Source organism: Atractosteus spatula, chromosome 7 (genome assembly GCF_055471065.1).
Source record: "Atractosteus spatula isolate fAtrSpa1 chromosome 7, fAtrSpa1.hap1, whole genome shotgun sequence".
Classification (NCBI taxonomy): Eukaryota; Metazoa; Chordata; class Actinopteri; order Semionotiformes; family Lepisosteidae; genus Atractosteus; species Atractosteus spatula.
Window position 1 is genome coordinate 4294360 of NC_142712.1, and position 21910 is coordinate 4316269.

Consider the following 21910-nt stretch of genomic DNA (forward strand, 5'->3'; position numbering starts at 1 on the left):
TTGTAAATATGCTACATGTGCTACACGACAAAGACAATTGGTGCTTCATTCCTGTACACTTCCTTGATTCTCTCACTGTTACTGCTGAAGGGCACTGTGATATCCCAGGTGCTGGCTGGGCAAGGCAGCAATTTCTGACAAGTCTTTCTTTTGTTTCTTAAAGGCCATCAGATTAGTACTGAAGCAGTATGCATGTTCAATGGTTCAGTCACTTTCTTGAAACAAAGCGTTATATGCCACACATTTTTGTGTTCTTGATGCTTTCATTAAAATCCCATACAGCTGCATTCCACTGAAGTAACTGTCATGTGTAAAGATAAGACTACATGAACATGCCAAGATAATTCCAGTAATCCCCAGTTTTTCCTCAGTCTTATAGTCAGATTAGCTTGTTGGTAGAAAACAAACAACAAAAAAACAGATTTTTTTACTATTAAAACATGGTGTATCAGTAAATGTTACAACCTGGAAATTAAATATTTTTTTCTTAATCTAGAATATTGTAAAGAGGAAATACAGGAACACTTTTGCTGTTGTTTTGGGGGTATCAGAAGCTTACAAATCAGAACAGATTTCATGAAACAGGGTTTTAAATAATCCTTCTTGCTCAGATCTTTTTTTTCTCTCTGAACTGTATACTCATGTGCCAAGGAAACCATTTTTTTTTGTACATTCCTTCCATCAGAGGGGTGATGCACAAACAGGCTGATAAACTTCAGCTTCACAGGTCAGAGCTGTGTCCAGTCTTATCTCAGAGCCTATTTACAAGGAGCTACAGCTCCAAACGCAGCCTAGAGCAGCTATTTTTGGAAGAACCCCTCCCCAGCCCTGCTCATTGTTTTTATGGCTTCCTCTCCGATATTGTTTTCATAATTAACTTTCTGGAAACAGACTAGCTGCCAGGCGCCTACCCCAGCACACAAAGAGTACTCGCTGTAATATCTGGGCCCTAAAAATAGAAAACTGCTCTTTTTTTTTCGTTTCTTTCATTTTTTTTATTAAGGATAAGGACGCTTTAAGAACGGTGACTGAGTTAGAGGCGACAAAGACCCTTCCAGAAGCAGACCACCTTTCCTCTGAAAATGGTTAAGTCCCACTACTGCTGCGTATCGCTAGCTGGTTTAAAAGAAACACATTGCTAGCTGGTTTAAAAGAAACACAGTTACACATGAGGAAACGTTTTAAAAATACCACCTAAATGGCTGAAAGAATATGGAGAAGTTGTTAAAATTGCACGCAAGGCCCTCAAGCAAAAACTAATTTGTAAACAAATGTTTGAGCTGGTGGGAGATTAGTGCATGTGTTCTCTTAATGCCAAAATCGGGAATGTAATAATCGTAAAACTGTGAATCTGTACAGCACTTTTCCATCCAAAGGATCCCAGAGCGCTTCGTATAGAAGAGGGACCCAATTTATCCACCTCTGAAGTGCAGCCCCACCTGGGTGACACACAGCACCCAACATGAACCAGCAGCCCCACCTGGGTGACACACAGCACCCAACATGAACCAGCAGCCCCACATGGGCGACACAGAGTACCCAACATGAACCAGCAGCCCCCATGGGAGACATACAGCAGCCCCACTGCCCAGAGATAAGAACCTGGTTTGCCCATTGAACTAAGAATTACAAATTACAATACAAGTTTGAATTACAAAAGCCCAAAGTCAAACGTGCCCAGGAAAACTAGAACAAGTAGTCAGGATCTTGTTTCAAAGTCTCTTAAGAAGAATGGAAATTCCAGCCCATTGATAATACTTCTTTTTCTCATTTTGATTAAAACAATTAAAACAAATCTTATTTTGGTTCTATGAGCATGGCTTGGCTGTCTAATTTGCATAGGATTGTACAAAAGGGGGTATTTCTGTGGACAGTGATTTGAAGTCATTGCACAAATGCAGGTTAATTAATGAACGTAGCCAAAAAACCGATAATGATCTTTTGAACATTATTGAGATTTAATCCTATCCTGTTTGACAAATAATATTACTACAGATGTGAAACCATTTCACAAAAATCTGCAGATCTATATAAATTTCAGCCCTGTTTATTTTGCTTACCAGATGGATGAGATTGGTTGCTTCAGGTAAGGTATTCTGAGATGTAAAAACATGACTAAATAAGGGCATCATTAACATCATACTGGTGGTTTATAATTCTGGGGTATTTACAATAACGAGCCCTTAACAGGTTATGAGCCCGTAAAGCTAAATTAACTCACTTTCTGAAGAGGATATCAGTAAAACTGGCACAATAAAGCTGTGTGCTTTTAGTTTTACAGACACTCCTCACTGTTCTTCTTTGCAAGATGGTTGTTTTACACATACCACTGAGACGCACAGTGGCGGACACCAAAGACTTACTCAGCTTCTCCCCTACATATTCCACATCCTAATCACGTTTATGAATCCCTCTTGATAGACCTTGACTGCCTTTTCTGAGGCATTCACATGAAGAAGAGCCTTATGCAATATCTGCATTCCAGGGTGTTTTGACACATCCTGTCTTTTTAAGTTTGTTTCTTCCCTCAAAGCCACTTTCAGATCTCCACAAATACAGATTTGTCTCACTGAAGTTTAACGTTGAAAAAGGCGGAACCAGATCAGACAATTAGAACTATCGAACTAATAGAATTAAAACACCAAATGCTGGCCCTTGCAGACATGACTTCAGCTGCAGCATGACTTTACTGTGTCTGCGGTGATAGGGGCCAGAGAGTTACTTCTGATCCACACTTGCTGTTAATCCTGCTCTCTGTTATTCACTTTACAGGCCCTGGCAAAGAGGCATGTTGCAGAGGACTCAATAAACCTCCTACAGCCTTCCCATCACGCTCATTCTTTTACATCTGTTTTACATGAAATTGAGAAGCGAGTGCAGGTAAGCCTCGCTATACTCTTTAACGCAATCACCAAACTTGTGCGCTCATTCGGTTCTAATGTTTTAATATGAGTGCGAAAAACATCTTGTCTTAGCATTTAATTAAATCTCTGTATTATAGATGATAAAAAATACATTTGATCATCCTGTAATGTAAAAAGTACTTTCAAAAGCCATTTAGTTCATGGTTTTCACATAATTGAAAAGCAATATAGCTACTGAGTCAGAAACATCAAGGGAGAGAGGATTGTTCTCATGCTCCGTGTTAACAATATTGCATTTGTGTGACAGCCACAATCTTGTGACTGTCAGCAACTGAAAGAACATGCTGTTCTGCATTGCTCTTTAACTGTTCCCCATCATGCCACTTATCCCAGCTTCATCTCAATCTCAATTTACTGCTGTTCTTACTGGACAAAAGCAATATTGCGCTGAATCCCAAAGAAACCTCTTAGCAATGCTGGGGAAAAAAAGTTTTTTTTTTTAGAGCTCAGTGTTATGCACAGCAATTTTTTCAGATAAATTAAGTTTTCTGTGTTGATTAGATGTGGAGTTGAGAGCTACACGGCTTGATTAGAACCCTGGATGGTAATATTATGATATAACTAGGGAGGAAAGGTGTCTGTGTCAGTAACACATGCTGCTAAAATTCACAACCATTACAAAATGTTACATTTAGCCAGGAATCTTAATGCCAGTTTTAGCTCTAGTCTGGTGTAAGAGAAAGGTGACATGCTTACTGATAGTACAGTGGAAGTGACTCCAAGCTAAGTAAAGTGGCTCAAGGAATCTGAACACAATACAAACTTAAATGACATAAGAAGTACAGTGAGCAGGTCTATTGCAAAGACTCTGAAAACCATCCACACACCTTCTGCTAGAAACACAGCCACAGCTAGAGCTGTGCACACCCTTGATAAAACAAGCAGTCCCTTAATTAACTCCATGTGGGGATTTGCAATTCTCACCTACATCAGTTATCCAATTAACTAATCTCCCAGTGTGTCTACTGACAGTAATAGAGGCCTTTAGTGGCCCCAGGTGTCAGGTCTGCTGCAATTGAAAACTTCATTTCCCGGCCTGTCACTTACAGTTAATGCTGATAATCTCACAATAGATCGATCTATATAAAAATACAATTAACAGTAATGCTAAAATACAGTAGATACAATGCAAAAGGGGTCATATGAGAAATAATTGAATATTGCTTTTGGCTAGTGTACAATGGGTACACGCTGCATATTAAGGCACAAACAGGACTCCATAAATGGTACTTCAGGTTTGGAAAAATATGCTCCCTTTTTAACTATTGGCATGGAAACCAGCACACAAGGGCAGGAGCCCGGACTGTAGCTGTAAGTTGGCAGATGAAATGGATGTGTTCACACGTGGAGCTGCGAGTGGACAGTCTTGGATTTCTGGTCTGTAGCCTTCTTGCTCATGGCAGAAACAGACATCTGATCCTCATGCAGAGCTTCTGAAACTTCCTGTCCTGTAAATATCAGCCTGGAAAGGACAAACAAAACAAGGCAAGAAACCTCAAGCAACCTCCGTGTCTGTCACACAAGCAGAGATGCCTGAAAACCTCCCAAAGTAAATTTAATTCCTTGGGCACTTTCAAAATACCCCTTTTAACACCATTAAAAGTATAATATTGGACACTTTTCTACATGGGTAACAGATAATTAAAGGCAATCTGGTGTGTACTTGAGAAGATAGCTCAGCCATGCCCTGATTAATTAGAGGACAGCCCACAGGTACCCGATTTGCCACATTATCATGTTGAATTTCAGTTCGGATAAACTAATGAGTAGTTCTCCACTAGCTTGACACCTTGGCTGCCTGTTTCACTTGAACATCTCTGGACTGGTTTTCTAGCTAAGAAAAAGAGTTTCAGCTCGTGGCAATTTAGAAAGAGAGAATCAGTAATTGATTCAATGAAGCCATTAAGAGCTGAGGGTGAGGGGAAAATCGCAGGGCAGTGTCCAGTGAGAATAATTTAAATTAAGCATTATATGAAAATCAGACTTTTACCATGTTGATACATTTCCTATTGCAGAGCAGATATTTGGTAATAAATCTTCTGCAAGCTCAAATAAACCAGAATCTATTCACAATTCTAACTTAACTGCATTTTGCACACAACAGGAAATCCATACTTACTAACTGTTAGTGTTAGGGCATCACAGCTGTACACTCAAATCTTTCCTTACTACCCGCACATGTATGAAACATCTGAAATGCCCTTGTGGTATTTAGATAACATTCTGCTCAAGCTTTTTATTTACTGATGTTTCAATACATAAGAGCTTTGCTAACTGGGTTCCCATGTGATACAGACTATATTTATCTGTGATTTTGCAGTCCAAATCCTGGCTTATCAAAGTTTTTTTTATTTTCTTGTGTTTTGGATTAATTTCTCATTTCAGAATGGTTGTTTGTGTTTATTATCGAAGTGCCCAAGCGTGCACAGAATCGCATTGTGTTGCAGTCGGAATTTCCCACTGAGAGGTGTATTGTAGTTTTAGCGCCCAGTAGAGTCAAAGTCCTGCATTGTGTAATTCGCTGCCCTTAATGTGAGTCAGAAATAAACTGGCCCAGAACTTTCTGTGACAGCAAAAAGCGAAAAGGTGTCTCACTGACAGTGAGACAGCATGTTTCTAACTAAGTGAGGAAACCTGATGATGTCTGCTGGCATTTGGAAAGAAACTCTAGTTGATAAAACTGTTTTGGTGATGTAAGCGTTTAGTGACTGGTCCTGCGTGCACATGGCACCCTAGAGGACGAACTGGAGGAACCTAACAGCCCCATCAGTAACTGGCTGCTTTGTCCAACGCAAGTGAAACAGAAGCATTCCGATAGTGAAGGTATTTAAAGGTCTGGTGGGGATGATTGTGTTTTGAAACTTGCTTGCTCGTGTTAATATACTTTCTGTGCAAATTGTTACAATTAATGTTTGCATGGATGTTACTCCTTACTGAAGCAAACACGCATTTATTATTCATTAGAAACATTTCGAAGGTTACAAAAGCATGCGATTGGTGGGATGGAAGTCACAAAAAGGCTTGGTAAGGTGGGAAAAATACCCACACCTATCAAATCAAAGACAAAATTGTTTCTCACAAGAAGACAAAATTGAGGAAAGATGATGACACTGCTTTCATTCAGTACTATGCTTCCCCAACTATTCCCCAAGACCTTCTCTTTTAATTAGTGTTTGTTCAGGCTGACAAGAAATGGATTGGCCTTTTTGTCAAGATAATGCCTTCCAAGTTTGATTAAAGCCCAATAAAATGAGCCCCAGTGGGCCTCATTTAGACATTACACCGCAATGTGTGAAACTAATCAATATTCCTCTTGAGCCCAAAATGCTGTAATCAGCTGAACGTCAAAGAGAGGGTCCTTTTTCAATTAGACCAACTCGGCTGTAAATATTCATCCGCGAACAAAGAGAAAGAGTGAACACTGGGATACTGGAAAAAGCCAACCGAACAATGCATGATCCCTGCCCCCTCCTTCCTGGACAGTCTCCGTTTATTTTAAAAGGCTACATGGTGGCGGAGTCAGATGTAGCCAAGCCTTGACATTCTCTACACACGCTGGCCTTCCTCTGAGCCACCCAGTTTCTATGCTTCTAAAGGAAGAGGTTTGTTTTCTTCCGAGTAATTAGTTACTGAATGCACAGCGGTGCGTAATATATTTTTTTTACTGAATGCGTATTTTTTTACTGAATGCGTAATCATGTGAGATCAGTGCATTTCTAAGCAAGCATCATTAATGTTGTTGTTTTCATTTGGAGTTTTTCATCTGGGTTCTCTGACTGGCTTGGAGATGTTGTTCTGTACATCATTTTACTTTTAGGCTAATTACATGTTTGTCTTCAAGGTGCCACAGCTGTGCTCCTTCCCCTCACTTTATACACACACACACCACCCTGTGCAGATAGTTATAAATGCAGATGCCGGCTACAAGGAAAAACTGTATCTGTTGAACAGCTGTCGTGTCTTCATGGGGGTGCTGCTAAAGTCATACGTTAGGCAAAAGCACTGACTTTGCATAAATCTCCAGTATTTAAAAATAAGTAACTGCAATACATTGCCGACATCTTTCTATATAAATTATGACCTGCAGCTTTGTTTGATTTAGTGCCTGAAATAGTGGGATGCATCCAAAATAACAGATCCAACTACACGAAATCTTTTCCAAAAACCTACTCAAGTAGGATTAACATTGACAAGACTCCTGGTAGATTAATTGCCAAGGTAATATTAAACAGAATGGCCAAAATCACAAGTTTCCTCATATACTGTAATTACACATTAAATGTGAAGTCATGGTTTCCTAGCAGATTTTGAATCTGCAGCATGATTTTTAGATGCAAAACCAGTTACTATTAAAACAGATTTATTTATTTTTTTCAGTTTTATTTCCTCGATTAAATCAAATTCTCATCGATTGAGATGCTCTCTTAATTGGTGCACTTGAAGCACCAATTTTGTCACAAAATGACTTAGAAAGTTTTTGGTTCATGCATTATCTGTTTTGCAACATATTGTAACGCTTACGGCCGACAGGCACTGTGTAAGAGCCGGCTTACCAGAGCAGTGACGTCACCGCCCTTCCCTGTGATAGCAGGATTACAGCTACTGGGCTGTGGGGAGATCTCTCTTTAGCTCACCGGGCTGGGTCCCTGTTGAGTGACGCGGGAGTCCCGGGTTTGAGCCCCCGACGGTGCGGGGCCGACCTAATGTGGCAAGGGCGCCCGCCTGAGCACCCGTTGTGTTACATTGGTGTCAGAAGTGGGGTGGGATAGCCCTTCGCCGGGGACGGCGAGTTAAGCAGGGGAGGGTTTAACGCTTACGGCCGACAGACACTGTGTAAGAGCCGGCTTACCAGAGCGGTGACGTCACCGCCCTTCCCTGTGATAGCAGGACCACAGCCCGTGGGCTGTAGAGAGATCTCTCCTTAGCTCACCGGGCTGGGTCCGGGTCCCTGTTGAGTGACGCGGGAGTCCCGGGTTCGAGCCCCCGACGGTGCGGGCCGACCTAATGCGGCAAGGGCGCCCGCCTGAGCCCCCGTTGCGTTACAATATGAATGTAAGATCTGACTTACAACAGTTTTTGAAAGCACACACTGAATATGTCATATCAGGAAAGGAACATTTCAACCATCTGAAATTTAAATTTGAAGTTGGTTTACATTCTATATTCGCAACTGCTTCAAATACCCATTGAAGTAAAGGTTTGTCTTGAAATTGTGAGCCCAAAGTGATCAAAAATGCTAAAGAAGAAGCAGTCAGCAGACTGTGAAGAATTTAAACAGAGTTTGCAATGGTTACAAAGTGTACATAAGCCCAGAGTCAAGAGAAAATTCTACCTATCAAAAGTCACATTATATATACTTGAAGGATATATTATGTTGACTTGTTTTCATACTGCAGGAAGAAATTCTGTGTTGAAAGAGAAAGTGTGTGTGAGAATCAGACTGCTAATACATTATGAGGTATTTGGCTTGAGATTTAGATTTCTGTGGCTTGGACTTCTTGAGTCTTGATTTTTCTACAGATGTTCAGAAATTGATGTTCATTCAAGCTCACTTCCATTGAGAAACAGAATTTAAATAAATACATATGCAGAAATGAAAGACTGTTTATGTTGTAGGTTGAGAAACTGGTGCTATTTTCAGTACTTGAAAGATAAATGTCTTGGCCTATATAGTAATTCATTCCAGCTATGCCTAAGTGATCTCCCTGAAGAACTCATGTGAAATTTGGATTTATGTCTTATAATTGTTCTAACACTTTATAGTATTTATTTTAAGACAGCATTTATATATATATATTTGAACTGTTGTGTTCAGAACCACAAGCTAACTATATTTTTAAATTTTTACAAATGCCAAGATACACATTAAATACATTTTATCGTCTACCCTACTTATTGGATCAGATCCTGCACTAGTACTGATCAAATGAGGTTTCTACGTGGGCAACATAAATATCCCCTATCTCTCTGAGAGGAAGACATGAGAGTTTAAGATTGCAGAATCAGCACTGATTCTCTCAGGTAGTATCAGTGGCTCACCACAGCTTTCACCCATTATCTGCATGGTAATAGCCTATTAATTACCTTGAAAAATGAAACTGAGTCTGTGGCAAAAGTATCCGTAATCTATATTTGTGTGCAGAGGCAATGGTCACGGTTTTTATATAAGAGACGTGACCACAATCTGCTCAGCAAATGTATCCAATGAACAGACAGCAGCATTTTCTCACATTAAATGTAACATTTTACAATTTGCTTATGATACAGTGAAATATGCTTTATAGGAAGCAATAGCACACCACTGCAAATGATATTATACATTGTTTGATGTTTACAAAAACTAAAGTCAACAATGAAAACAAAGGAAAGAATTTGGTGACTTCGATGTATTCAAGATCATGTATACCAACAGCAAGACTTTATATTCCACTACTGTACATGCAAAATTTCAGTTTCTGGTCATTTTATAGCTGTTGTGATAACAGTGTATTTGCATGCCCTAATAGTGGTACCAAAGCTCACATCTGTAGATGTATGAATGAGTGCAAGGTTATTATACTTTATGAAAAATCATTCCCAGAAGAATTAGGTAAATTGCTGCCGCTGTCTAAAAAGAAGAATGAGTCATGCTACATTATTCAGACATTAGCATTTGAGAGGAAGGTTGTACTATGTATAGTATGGTTGGCTTTGCACTTTGTTAGCCTTTGGCTTTAAGATTCAACCCAAGCTCTGCTCTACCTTCATTTACATCACATACACATCTATACAGTATACAGTCTGTAGCTGTAAATGTGTATCTGTGTACTGTATGTACATGTACCTTCAAATATACTGTATGTATATAAGCACCTCAGACATGCATATCCAGGTACAAGCCAGTGTGCTTCACTGGGAAATTTGGCCAGTGTGCTTCACTAGGGGATCTGCACCAGTGTGCTTCAGTGGGATATCTGGCCAGTGTGCTTCACTAGGTGATCTGCACCAGTGTGCTTCATTGAGGGAGATCTGCACCAGTGTGCTTCACTGGGAGATCTGGGGGAAGTTATAGCACTCTGTAACACAATAAGAAATATGAGCTCCATTCCTTCAGCAGTGATTGGTGTCTCAGATCCTGACAATGTCTCTTGATATTCACCAAATTCATTTTTTTCACTTTTGTTAAATTGTTTGCCTTACCTTGACTTCTTCTCCCATTTATACTGTATGTCAGTATCACAAGAAGCTCTTCTACAACATCTGCGGTATTATTGCATATTTCTAACACTAATTTGTCTTTTCCAACAAATTAATAAAAAAAGCTCCAGCACACTCCAGTGGCTTCGCATATATGAATGTATCAGAAGGTGGTAAATTGAATGTGTAAATTATTCATTGGATCACATAAAAATTCAGTGAAGCATTGTTGGTTTTGTTGCTGAATTTGTCAGCATTGCAGCTTGCTATGGATTATGTTGGAGCATCAGATACAGATGTGGGTCTGTTATTATTTCATGGCATCATGTTACCTTGGATCACAGGTATGGGCATCTAAAACGGGCACTGTTCCAGTAATTTTCCATTCTCTGCTGTTTATTCTAGAGGTTGGGCTCCCAGCGAACCTGTTTACCAGTCAGCATCCCGAGCAGTGAGAACAGTGAGTTATACAGTTCAGGAAAGAAAGAGTGAGTTTTCATCATTGGTTCTGGGGAACTGCAGGGTTCTGCTGTGTCCCAACTCTGTTCATGACAGTCCAGTTACTGACTTAACTAGTGATGATTAACATTCTCTTTAGCCGTTGACTGAGGATGCCTATTAAAAATGACAGACTGTGAATAAACAGGGACCTTAATAAATTGTTAGAATGAAATTGTAAAGCCTTCTTCTGTCACAGGTTGACCTGCTACAGGAGTTCCCACTCAGAAGGGCCACAGAGCTTACAGAGGAGGTGAGAGCAGAGCTCCTGTCGGTTTGAAACCTCCTGCTGCACGTGCAGAGAGGGCAATTCTGTTCGTGTCAGGCTGGAGACTAAGGCTTCCCTGTGGTGGCTGATGACTCCCCTCTGGTGGCCGTTGACTGTCATGGTCCGAATCCACTGCTGAGTACCTCTGTTGTTTCGCAAACAGAAGAGAGACCAAGTAAGCTCTGTGTATGTTATTTACATATCCCATGATTCATAGCAACCTCTGCTCTTAAGAGCAACAGATCCATGAAGGATTGCATTTAAATGGCTGTTCTTTTTAGGTTTTTTTTTGTCCCATTCTCCTTTTTTCCCTAAATTTGACAGGTTTAATTACATTTAATGTTTTCCAAAAACAGAACAAAACAACACACTTCCACCTCATGTCTACCTAACCACCCAGAATATAATAAGGTATAGAATCCAAGCAGTGGTACTCAATTTCCAAGCTTCTGCTGAAGAACCCCTCAAATAGTCAGATAGTTCATAGAGAAAAGGGCTGTCCATGCTGCAAAGCCAGGGTGTCTGCAGGTTTTCTAGGTCTTTTTAAAGAAGCAGCAGCATCTAAAAATCTTGGGAAGCTGTTAAATTGGTCCAAATAAGCTAATAATAAATTGAACAGGGATGAAAATCTATTGACATATTGACGCATATGTTCAGGACTGGACATACCCCAGACTTTCATATCAGACAATCAGGATCGTGCCTGTCAGCACCCAAGTCTGGGTCATGGTTCCAAGCAGCAGAGAGACTGTCATGAGTTTTAATTACATGCGTACATGAACTGGGACTGTTCACTTCCTGTTGAAGGAATTCTGACCAGCTGGGTCCAGAGGCATAAAGGCTAAAATTCCCAATTCAATTAAAGACAGAGCTTGTGTCATTCAGATATAACACTATTAATGCTAGAAGCTGTTTTGGTCTAGCTTTAAACTGTCTCGTATAAGTCTTTGTAACAGCACACGGAAGCTTAGTTTTTCGTGTCTATAAGTGTGACTAAAGACTTCTAAAAAATAATATTCTAATTGTGTCGAGGATGGAATTTTCTTAAGACTTCTCTCTTATCAAGCAATTTCCTTCCTCCTTTGTTTGCTGGTCACGAATGGATTCAATTAATTAGACTTTCAGTTAAGCTTGTTGAAAACGTGAGCCAGTAGAGTATTCAAGGCACAATTAAGATCAATCAGTCTTAAGTACAGGATTTGTAAATTCTCAGCTGTTAAGCCTGATGGTATTTTTACTTTTACGTTCTTCTTGTTCAGAAAGGATTGGCATGCTCCTGTACTCACTTAATCAATATATTCTGGACACTGATGTTAATTCCAACTATGTAAAATGTTAAATGTGATTCCAGAAGTCCCGTTTTTTTTCACTAAATGACATGGAATGGCCGAGTCACCTTACTATAAACCGTTTTAACCTATTCTATCCATACAGCTACACATAACACGCCCTTTTTAAATCAGGTAAATTAATTTGAGTTAATATGGGTTAAGCAAGTAAGCTGTGTCAGATTTTGTAAGCATTTCAACATAATAGGGTAATGTTTTCATGCTGAAAATGTATTCTACTGCCTACATGCATTAAAAGGAGACACAGCAGAGTGCAGAAGAGGAAAATAGGCTTATAGCACGAGACTGTAGCATACAGCATGGAGCACACGAGATTCTTTTGCACAATAGAGATGATCAAATAAATGATCCAGATCTCAATTTCCAAACCTGTTGGACAGGAAGGCACACAGCTTGTGTGGTTTTCTCTGCGTAAATGTCCACATGAACAGGGGGCGTTTGAATGGAATTTCACAGCACATTTTGCTTTTTAAGATACTCTGTCATTTAGCGAGTTTGGGTCAGACCAGAGACCTAGGACCGTTTGGATTTTATGCGGCTATATTGATTGTTCTGTTAAGATAAGGTCCCACAATCCCCGATAATTAACATAGATAAGGGCAAGCTGATAGTTAAGGCTCTGAAATGTGTGTGTGGGTGTCAGATGTAGTTTTTATTGACTTTGCCAAACAAAATTTTCTATAATGAAATCGATGTTGCTGTTTTCTTTTTCAAAAATGATGTTTGTTTTTTACAGACTTTATAAACTCAATGATTTAGCCATACCCAGATGAAATAAAAATATATAGAATATGCAGAATTCATATGCAGAATACATAGCAGGTATGATCTATATTAAAGCAAAATTTTATGAGGCATTTTTTTCTGTGAAACAAGAGCCATTTAGTATTAATTCCCATCCATGCATATTTATAATCTATATCACAAATGCATATTATTAAATAAATGTTGCTCTAATCTATCAGAAAAATCATACAGATACAAAGTATTCTATTAAAAGACTTAAGGCTTTCTTCCAAAATTACTTAATAAATATGGGTTTTGCAAATGTGTTTTAATTTTCTCATATTTTTATGACTCCGATTGATATGTGCATCTGTAATTGAAAACACAATTTGGGTATTCTTGTACTGTAGTTCATTCTGATGTAGCTCCTTGCATATCTTAGAAAAAACAATATGATTCATTTCTGAGTCTAGGCTGAAAGAAAAATGTGCAGTATATTTCTCCAAAATAATTAGTTGAAGGGGACAATGACATTTGACCAGATCCCACTTAGATTGCTGCACACTCCCAGACTATATTCAATAATGTTGATCCTCTTGCATAACTATCTCATAACTATGCTACCCAGCCATGTTTCAGATTGAAATTTGATCAAGTGGAATCTGGCGTTGATGATATTAACAACCTGTATGCTGTTCTCCCATTTATTTCTAATAGTGTTATATTTTATGCAAGACTAGAGTTAGAATGTACACATTTTAATTGTACTTGGTTTGTGATTGACATAGTTTGCAGGCTTCATATGATTTTGTATTGTCCAGGTGGTTACTGGCCAGGATCCTAGGCTGGTGCTGGCCGCTCAGGTGGGTCAGGTCCTGGTGACCGATGCTGGTGAACTAACAGGGGGTACTCTTCCCTCTCGTCCAGGCCCTTCATACCCAGTGCCCCTTTTTAGATAAGACTTAAAACTGAGGTCCTGGACATTGATGGTGGTGTGCCACTTTTATAATGAAAAGGCCTGTTAATACCAGCACCAGGAGGAAATTAAACTTATGACATAAGTCATTCAGAAGATTGCTTTAGACTACCCTTCAATCACTATATTTTTGAGTTTGTATATTTAACTATAGTGGGTGTCTATAAAGTAACAGTTTTGCTAGGATATTTGTTTTTGCCTAAACGTCGTCTGACTAATGTGTTTCATTTGCTGCAGGTCAAGAGTCCATAGAATTTCATGCTCATTCTACTTTCTTTACAGTATTTAGTTTGCACTGCTGTGAAATGCAACACCAACCTAATAAATGGAAATCTACCAGCTTTTTCTCTAGGGTGAGTCATCTGATAGGGCCTAAACTGCAGCGTTTCAATGTGAATTAATGCACATGAGACTTGGTGCTCATTTCATTCTTTCTATGTGGGGGAGGCTAAACAGTCTAGGGCATTTTCTGGCCTGGATGTTTTTTTTTTCTTTCTGAACACACTTCTCTGGTGGATATAGTTAGCAGCCTTGATCTGTATTGGAATATTTGTCTTTTTTCATCATGTAGCTGTCTCATTTTAACAGCTCATACCATTGCTTTGAATATTGCCCATGTTTTTCCCTGTGGCCATCAGTACAGCTTTTCTGATCCACAGAGAACAGTGCCACCTATTGGTCTATCAATAACGTCTTGAACAAATTACACTTTCTTTAGGTTTTAAAGCTTCTCTAAAAAAAACTATAGTCATCCCATAGATATCAGGCATATGACTCTGATTTACCCATCCACAATAGGACCATCATCTGTTAATTGACACTAATTAGCTACTTTTCTGCAAAATGTAAACCACTAATGTCTGCAAGATTTATCCTGCAGACAACTGAACTCACTGTTCCCATCTGTGCTCTCTCATAATGAGAGAAATATTAATTAAAAAGTTAATTAGTTTTAAGAATGAAAAGTTTTTTTTTTTACAGTTTAAAGTTAGGACTTTCCCTTCATCAGGGAAGTATTTTTGACACTTTACCTATTTGTATACAAATTCCATGTAGAGATTTGTTTAGTTCTGTAATATTTCCCACCCAAAATGTATTACTTACACATTGACCTGTATAGGTAAGGAAGGGCTTCACCTCTAGATCAGTCTTACTTTTAAATCCAGAGAAGAACAAGAAGGCTTAACTGTGAGAATTTAAGAGCCTGGATCCAATTTTATAAACATATCTATAATCAAGACTGTACAATATGTGCTGTTTGGAATCATCTGCTTGTTTATTTAATTAGAACCAAGAGTTGAAGCAGAAAAACCACTACAAGAATCTCAGTGTGGCAGACAAGGGGGCTGAAGACATACAGTATCACCCAGCATGACCACAGGACTCCCTGGGGAAACGGTGATTTCTAGAATGCCCTCCACAATTGGCTTCTCCCACACTCTGTTCACGCTACCGACGGAGACACCACGCACATGTTAATTAAACAGCTCCCGCATCGACAAGAGCAAACTGGAGTATCAAAAGCCTTGCCTTAATCTGTGCACAGTTCATTTTAATAATCAGAGACATTAAATCAGGTCTGATCAGATTAAAGTCTTACTAGATGTGTCTATTACAGCCATAGCTGTAACAGCTGATGTAATATTTATCCTGCAGTCTCCCGTAAGGAACATGTTGCTCTCTTTCTCAACACCTTCTCTTTAAATCAGACTTGTAAAAACCTCCAATTTGCACCACAATAGCTGAACTTTCCAGGTCTACACAGAGCCATATTCTGCAATTCAAAGCCAAATTCAATTCAAATTCACTTCTGGCGACGTGATGCGGCCCTATGACATTGTAAACAAGCAGGCTTGTGAATACACCTCTTTTAATCCAATAGAAACATAGACTGTTTCACAGATAAATACTACTCGTTAACTCTGCACACAGGCATGCAGATCATGTTTAATTTGAAATTTGTAAAAAAAAATATTGACAATTTTATTATAATTAATTAATGTCAATTCATTTATTTTGTTATCGAGATTTAATAACTGGTCTGAGAAACTGGGACTGCATGTCTCCATTAAACCCGACATGACTTTTAATTTCACCAAAGAGAGCCAGACCCTGTTTCGGCCAGAGTGTGGAGATGTTTCCTTCGTGTGTGGTGTCTCCAGGGCAGGTCACAGATGTGGCAGTTTGGCCCAGCTGGTCTGGCAGCCGTAGGGTCAGTGACAGGTCAGCGACAGTATAGGGCTTGCTGGGAGCTCCAGACTTCAGGAGATGTACATGAGAACCTGGAGACAGGGCCAGCCGTCTCCAACAGTGCCCATCAGGAACAAATCAATTCTCATAGTTTATTCAAGAGCCTTTCCTTATTAAACACCCCTATCCCCCAGATTAAAGAAATGAATTATGAAAATAAGCATTCACAGAACTGTAGAACATAAGGATTTGAGCGATTATGGTATTGCTGTGCTCAGTTTTCCCCTGTCCAATGACCTCTCTTGTCCTTAATCATCTGGAAACATCAGAATAAACATCTGGCCGAAGCATCCTTCCCAAGCTGCCATGTTGGCAGTGAACATACTGCCATTGGTCCTGGAGAGCCCCAGGCCAGTTAGTCATCAAAGTCACCTTTCATGGCAACACCTGTAGGCTACTGAGGAATCAAGGAAGCACTGTGTTCAGATAAGAGAACTCTGGTCCTCGAAAAATGTCTTAAACTTAAACTTAAACTTAAACAAATCACCCATATAATTGATCACAGTGGAACTGTGAACTTCTTTAGAAATTGGTGATTGTATGGTGGTCTACAAAACCCGAGGGAAGAGGCTCTCTGGCACCAGGGTTAGAAACCCCTGCAGCAAAGAAATAGGCAAGGATGGGTCATCAGCCCTGAGAAAGACAGCTATCAAAAAGCTCAGGCTGTTTATACAACACCAGATTGAATATAAAGTCCTTTTTAAGCATGACTCAAACAAGGGATTCTCTAATGCCCCTGCCCAATAGAGAATCAAATGGAGAGACTAGACCTTTTGAGAAAAACAACAGCAGTATCAAGGGTACTGCAAACCATGTCCTCCCTATCACTGAAAACCACTGGATGTTCCCTCACAGACAAAACCTCTCACATACACGTGAGGAATATTATAATAAGATCACCTTCCATCCGGCTCCAGTCTTCATGCCCAATAGAAGATTAGATCTCGAGAAGCTAAAAAGCAGCACTGCTTCATGTAACACACAGATTGAATTTTGGAACTCTCTCATTATTTTCGATTGACCTTTCTCAGCAGAACATGCCAGGCGGTTTCCTCTTTTCTGACCTCCCTCGTGGAGCAGGGTGGAGGTCTGCAGGTACACCTGGGAGGCTGGGGGCTCGGCTCCGGGGAGGGGCACCTCTGCTGTACCCTTGAGCAAGGTGCTACGCCTGCAGTGGTGGAAATGGATGCCAGGGTAAGTCACGCGGAGATAAAAGCATCAGCCCAATAAATCGGGAAATGAAATGTCTTTATGTGCCCACCCCGCTCCTCCAGCTGACTGTGATAATGAGAAGAAAGCGTAGCAACCATATGAGGGCCATTCTAGCGCCAGATCCGCTCCCTGTTATCACTCTTCAATAAAATAAAACACCTTGAAGAGTCCTACAAAATAATATGTATACGGGCACGAAGATCCATGTACCGTCTGCAGCTGTAGTTCGTCTTATTTAATGGCGTAACGGAGCGCAAGACAGAGAGGTGTGAAATAACGAAAGAAAAAAATCGTCAAAAAAGATCGTTAATAAAGCTTTCGAAGAGCTCTGCACGCATGCATGCCGTGCAAACAAGAACAACGCATTGTTTTTCGTTGTATGGGTAATAACAAAAAAAATCCTTATTTCTTCAGGGTGACTCATTAAATGCGGTGCAGAGAAAGGTAGGGGTTTCTCGCTCCTATGCTGAGATCCCTGCCTCACAACTAGAAACTCGAGCGTGAGTTATCACACTCCGATGACACCAACAGGCATTCGTCTAGCTCCACTGACACACCCCCTCCCCTCTCCTGTCTGCTGTCTAGTTGCACAAAACGCCATTAGCATTTTAAAAAGCTTTGCAAATTAAAGGGGGAAAGAAACAAATCATTTCCAGTCATTATGTTCAAATTGTGAGGTGGTGATTTAAAAATGCTGTTGTAAAAGCTTGAATTTTCTTCACCTCTCAAGAATTTTCTCCTGGGTGCTTCCTGAGGCTTTGGAGCCTGATTGATTCATGCATTATAATTAGTTTCTTTTTGAGAGAACTGCAAGCCGGATTACTTATCCACTTTTGTTTAAAAATCACCTTTTTTGTCGAGTTACTAAATTAGCATTTTTTTAATTTGAGAAAACAATGAAAGGTTCGAAATGCATAAATCTTTAGGCTGGAATGAAGATCGTGAATGGAAAGCGACATCCAGAATTCTGTCAATACAGCTTGTCAGCCCTTTAATTGACAAAGAGAACAGACAGGAGACTTCAATCGAAATAAAAAGGTCTTTAGAGACGGATCACAGAGGAATCAAAGTAAAAGAGTGAAGCTGAATAAGTTACAGACTGATCAATTGATTAAGATATTGTAAGAACAACAGCACTCAGCTGCAGTTATTGAACAATATCTGCTACCTCAGTTGCTCATTTACAGTGTACATAACAGCTTAAGAGTGCTTATCTCACAACTATTTCTCTTAGAAGCCCAAACCATTAAAATGCCTTCTACAATCATCCTGAGACAGAGCAAAACACCATAGTTATTTATCAAGATGTTATCCAGATTGCAAGAGGTCCCTCAGCTTCTTATTATTAGTTTCTTGCCTTTTCATCATTTGTTCTGTAAAGACCAGCCATCCTTACGACACAGACCTGCACACAGTTGTACTTTATGACTGGTTGCAGCCAGCTTAAACTTCACTTCACTTTGTGTGTGAACTGGGTCCCTTCCCATGTGTAAAACCCTTTGGGATTCTTACAGAAGAAAAGCACCATTAGATATGAACTATTGATGTTGTTAATTTTTCTTTTTCTCGACTATACTGTGTTCCCTTACCTTTAAAAATGAGTCACTGAGAGTGTCTGTCAAAAGTAAATGTGATTGAAAAGAGTTTAATAACTTCTTAGGCCTATAGTTCTGGGAAGCAAGTGTCACTCAGAAGCTTGTACAGTAACAAGTGTCTTGGGATGTTGTTTTCTGGAGTATGTGTACTGCAGAGTATAAAGCTCTTCATCTTACCTGGACTTAAAGTTTACTGGATTAAAATCAAACACCTGTCTAGTAATACAAATTGAGATACCTATTTAAGTAGCACAGCTGGATTCATGCCTCATGAGTTAAACAGTGAAACATTTCATTCTCATTTTACTCCAATATAGATCATGCAGTGTTATAAGAACAAAACTGCCAACTAAAATAGATTGAAAAAGGAGTCTGCCTAAATTAAACTGCTGCATTGTGAAATAGAGTGACTGATATGAGAGCAATAATACTGTATTATGATCTTATTAATCTATTAGGAAAGTGAAAAAAAAACAATAAGTGAATGTGTTTTCTTCTACTGCATCATTGAATTAACTGCTTGAAGAAGAATGGATTCTTTCTTTAAGCATGTGAATGTCACCTTTATTTCAGTTCCGTTAACACAGACCTAATGTATGTTCTTTACCTACAGACACCCACAGAACGTTTGCAAGCCCTGTACATTAGTGCCGGCTTTAATGATTATTAAAATCACATGAAAATGCATGTTTATAGATCTTGATCTTTTTCTAGAGTAAGAAATTGACGTGCACACCAACAGATCCCTGCAGAGGAACCGTACAGCATGAGCCTTTTTTAGCCCGTGATCATTTTAAATGTGATTTTTCTGCCTCGGATCTGTGTGCGTTTTTGTTATGTAAAACTGTCTGAACTCTCAAGGTGCGCTCGCAGTTGTTATTTGGAAAAGGCTCTCTGTGTGTGGGCAGTTAAGACTCACAGCCTGTATGGTAATGGAAGGAGAGGTGTTGCAGTGCGTTTTATAACAGTCAGAGGTAAACTCATCCAATTTTACTGCGTGTTCTTCTGAGTGAGTCAGACTGTTCTTACACCATTTTTAGCAAAGGTATTCTTACATGAATGCCCTGTGGAGTGCAGTGACAGAAATCACGGTCTAGCATCCATGCCATTTTGAATGCTAAAACAATAGACACACAGGAGTTTTTTGTGAACAAGAAATCTTGTTAATTTTTGGTCCAACTCAAATGTTCTTGCAGAAAGTAAAGGACAATAAACTCATTCTTCAGTGCATATTTTAGACCAGGCCCAATGTATTACATAAGGAGTCACCTTTTATACATATTGTTTTAATTAGCACATCAGATTTGCTCGTGTTGGCAACCACAAAGCCTGGTTTTGGGAGGAGAGACTTCACAGTGAGTAAATCCATTGTGTTATCTGACAGAAGTAAACACTTGAGTGGCAACTTTGGAGTCATTTGTTTCAAAGGCTGCCAGATTAGCTATGTAGCAAAGCAGGAATATACTGAATTCATTTGCATTAATCTTGGTCTTTGGTCTCTTCAAGGAAAATAGGAAGCAAAGCTAGAAACATGCTTAGATCTTGCTCTGTTATTAAACAGCAGTGACCAGTACAGCATGAGTATAACTTTACAATAGAAAGGGGTTGTTTTGTGGCAGGTTGTCTCCTTACAGTGATGCTCTTCTCAGTGTCCCCTGTCTTTCCAGGACATCCGTGGATCGATTTGGACTGGCTCCAGCCCCAGAAAGGAGGCTGCCCCAGCTGCAGGGAGGTGGTAGATGTGGCACTGGCCACTTGAATTTAAAGTCCTCAGCAGATTTCAATTAAATTGGTCATTTCCACCACAGTAGCGTCAATTGTCCTTAAACATTTGACACAACATATTTTAAAACGTGTTCAGCAGGTATGGTTAAAAAAAGCATTCGGCTAACATTTTTCTTCATAAGAAATCTTGTTCTTGGTACATGACACCACAGTTATTAATACTCCTGTATTAAGACTTTTTGAAAGTTTGGGCATTGTTACACACAAGACACAGAATAGAAGGTTCTGCCCTTACTGCAGTAATGGTGTCTATTATTTATCATTAGTCTCAGAGCAAAGAAAGGGCAATATTCTCTAACTAATAACCAAATTGAATATTCTAAAACGTCTTGAAAAAAGAACACTGTGATATGTCACTGTCAAAAGAGTTCATGAAAGCAGGAAGTGTGGTGTATTTAAGCATTAATGACATTCTGAATTACCAAGCCACCTGCAGATCTCTGAGTCACAGGTGTTGCAGTTTGAGCCCATAGGAAAAGCAGCTGTGTCTCTGACTCCTGCACATCTGGGCTCTGAGCTCCTGAGCTCCACACTCACATCAAGCACACGGGCATCTGACTGTTACGGTTCCCTGTAGGGGACCCAAACAAAGCTTTCCATTCTGAAAGGCAGGAACAATAACTGTCCTCTTTTAAGACAATTGAACACAACAAAATTATGTACTGCAATACAGGAAACACTTTTTTTTTCCTTTAAGGAGTTTTTATTATTTACTGATGTATACTGAAAACTCAACAGACTGTTTTACATCAATAGCAAATTGTAGGCATACTTATGAGCTCTTTAAATATAGGCTGTATATGTTTGTTAATTGTTTAAATAGTTAAATATTGACCTCAAGTCATGCAATCTAATAAAAAATGCTATGTATCCAGTGTTTGGTATGTTTGGAAAAACTTATTTGAGAAAAAAATATACATGTATACAGACATTCAGAAAGACACAAGTCCAATTATTGCAAGAATAGTGAAAGCTACTTGTATAGTCTTGCTCTGTATGAGTAATGAAGATCACTTGGTTGCAATCAGCATGACTGAAGTTTGGGAGAGCAGACTATTCCATTGAAACAAGGAGGAAGCAGCCACATGCTAGAAAGCAGAAGGTCACCACTCCAGTCCGGTCCCCACATGCATTTGATCCTTCTGTGTAAT

The 21910-nt window shown here is 39.5% G+C and overlaps 1 long non-coding RNA gene across 1 annotated transcript; it reads left to right on the forward strand.

Moving 5' to 3' along the window:
* The first annotated feature begins 1047 nt into the window (after positions 1–1047).
* LOC148830214 (uncharacterized) lies at positions 1048–17282 on the forward strand. The gene is made up of 6 exons (XR_016091297.1): positions 1048–1085; positions 2773–2880; positions 10506–10588; positions 10798–10851; positions 14200–14270; positions 17202–17282. It is a non-coding gene; the product is annotated as an uncharacterized LOC148830214 (long non-coding RNA).
* The last annotated feature ends 4628 nt before the right edge of the window (positions 17283–21910 follow it).